This window comes from Vulpes lagopus, chromosome 8 (genome assembly GCF_018345385.1).
Source record: "Vulpes lagopus strain Blue_001 chromosome 8, ASM1834538v1, whole genome shotgun sequence".
Taxonomy (NCBI): domain Eukaryota; kingdom Metazoa; phylum Chordata; class Mammalia; order Carnivora; family Canidae; genus Vulpes; species Vulpes lagopus.
In genome coordinates, this window is record NC_054831.1 from 21,602,884 (window position 1) to 21,605,981 (window position 3,098).

Below are 3,098 nucleotides of genomic sequence, written 5' to 3' on the forward strand. Positions count from 1 at the left end.
CTGAGTGAGTGGCTTCGCTTCTCACGGTCTGCGTTCCCATCTGTTTAATGTGCATACTAGCAAAGGAGTCTTAAGGATGAAAAACACTGTACCTGGCACAGAGGAGGCACTTAGTCAATTCTTTGTAATTGCTTTTTCCCCTATGCTTTTTACGTTTTTGCAGTTAAAAAAGCAAGTTTGGCCCTTCGCAAATGAATTGTCTCCATTCCCAACTGCCTTTACATAGCCAACCCTCCTCACTTGTTTGAACTTCTGCTACCAAAACATCTTTAGATTTAAGAGATAAAAGGCATAGTCCTTGCTTCCTGGGTATAAATAATTGATAACTATTTACTTTGAGAAGTGTGAAATATAGATAATTCCAGAAAACCAAGGAACACAGAGAAAGAACAGGTAACTCAGCCTGCAGCAGATCAGAGAGAGCAAAGCCTTCAAGGATGAACAAGGCCTTGGCTGGCTCAAAGGATGGGAGGGGACCTGGAGGACCTAGGTTTGGGGTTATGGAGATTACAGAGAGAAGGCAGGGGGCTCCAAGGCTGGGTATCCTCTGGGTGAGAAAGTGCACCTGACCTTAGTAAGCTTAGGTCAAGAGGTGCTGAGCAGCCCTGGTAATGGAGGCTGGGTCTCCAGCCTTACCCAAGGCTCAGAAGATTCCAGGTGAGGCTGATGGTTTGGAGGCAGCAGAAGCTAGGTGGAGCCACGGTCACTGCCTCCGACCCCAGACTTCTCCTTTGTTCTTTGAGCATGAAGGTCAGGTCTTCTCAGCACCATATTAGGGGGTGGAAGATGCAGAGGGAATAGGTGCCCTGGGCAGGACCTCATTCTCTCCCTGACTACCATCCCAGCCCACAGGATAGTTGGCTTGCCAAGGCCTACCCCTTCCCTTATCTCTTCAGCAATGCCAGAACTCATGCAGGAAAAGGAGGGATTTGTCCCCCAAACCACTCTATTTTCAACCTCTCCAATGAGATTGTTGCAGGTCCTTACTAAGCCATGGCCTAAAAATAGCACCTTTTGGTGAATCTTGTCTGTTCTCCAACTTTGGGCCCTGATGGGCCTGAAAGGTGGGTGGATCAGTCCTTTATAGATATGTGTATGGGGTGGGAGTGGGGAGTGAGGTAGGCCATTCAGTCTGTGCCCAAAACTGGGTGGATCCCAATTCTGGGGAAGCCTGAAGCTGATACAATCTGTCAGGATGCACTTTTAAAGAAGAGGAACACAACATTGCAAATGCAAAAGTATAGACCTTAGGTATAAGTCTGTGCAAGTGACTTGACTCTACAACTTAAGCATCATTGACCTCATGCCCATCCCCGCTAAGATGCTCACCACACCCTCCGCCCACTGTGCGTGGAGCTGGTGGGGGGTGGGGGAAAGAGGGACACAGGATGGAGGCTACAAAGAGAGTACAGGCTGTGGAGTCAGGATTCTGGTTCCAGTCCCACCTTTGCAATTCCCTGGATGGTGAAATCAGAGCACATCTCTGTCTCACTCATCTCTAAGGCCCTTTCCAGCTTCATTCATTCATTCATTCATTTCATGAGCAAGCCCATTTATTTTTTATTTATTTATTTTAAAAGATTTTATTTATTTATTCATGAGATACACAGAGACAGAGAGAGAAGCAGAGACACAGGCAGAGGGAGAAGCAGGTTCCACGCAGGGGAGCCCGACATGGGACTCGATCCCCAGTCCCCAGGATCACACCCTGGGCTGAAGGTGGCACCAGACCACTGAGCCACTGGGACTGCCCATCGAGCCCATTTAAAAGTCATCCAAGCCCCTGTTACTTTTTTTAGAAGCCCCCTCCAGCCTCACGTTAAATACAGCAAGATGCAGCAAGATGCATTCATATCACCCACTAAATATATACTCATATGTGCTGTAAAATTTAAAATATTTTAAACTTTTTTTAAACTTAAAGCTGAACTTTTTCAACTTCACTTTTGAAAATTTCGTTCATTGAACAAATGTTTTATTGAGCGCCTAGTATGAGCCAAGCGCTGCTCTAGATGCTGGGGTGCTTGGTTAACAAAATCCCTACTCTTATGGAGCCTATGTGGAATCGAGCCCAACAAATAGACAAGAAATATATAATATGGCAGATGTGATAAATGCTAGGGAGAAAAATAAAATAAGGGGGTAAAAAAGCAAAAAATTTAGAAAACTGAAGCCAGAATGGGGGCAAGGTTGGCTTATTGCCTATAAAGTTCCCTGGGTTTCAGGGGTTAGTGGCTCAAGGCCATGATTAATAATCATTGAAATTAGCCCTAGTGAGATAAAGTCTGTGAGACTGAAGGTCTTGCCAGGAAAAATCAGGATCCTGAAGCTCAGCCTTGACCCAAGGATGATTCAGATGTTGTCTGGCTTTGATGAACTCAATCACGATTTCTCAATAACCAATGTGTATTGCTAAGTTACAAGTTTAAAATGGAATGTTTATGAGCGCTCAATCTAAGCATAAGGAAGGGATCCTAGTATTACATTTGTAGACATGAGTTAAGTAAATATATTAGATTGTGCTGGTTTCTATTTTAATCTGGATTCAGACACGTGTTTTTAAAGGTCTCACATATTTTGTATGCCCTGGAAAGCTCACCAGAAATCGTCTTGTTAATGAACTCCGCATGCTGGGTAGCGGCTCCTGTGGGTTTTGGAGATGAGTAAAGACCCAGGCGGGCTCTGCTTGCAGGGCACTCGTCTTTTATGTTCATATCTACTCTGGGCTGCTGCATTCATGAAAGAGAGATCATCTCCACCCCTCAGGGCAGCGTGAGGCTGCAACAAGATCACTCCTGCTCCTCAACAGACCCGCCAACTCTTTGTGACTTCCTCTATATTATCCACAGCATGTCTTCTTGAAAAAACAACCACCAGCTCCACTGCTAGGTCCTGCAGCTCCCCACAGGCCTCAGCCTCATTCTTGAAAGTCTGACTCCCAGAGCCCTGCCATTCCAGCTTCATTACTGTGAATTTCCATTCACTCTCAATGTCTTTCTCTCCTTTGCTCTTTTTCCTTTTCTTTAGTCAAAGTGGCTTTCCTCTGTCCTTTGGAGACATTTGGGGAACCCACTGCCATCACATTCTAGGGCCATGTG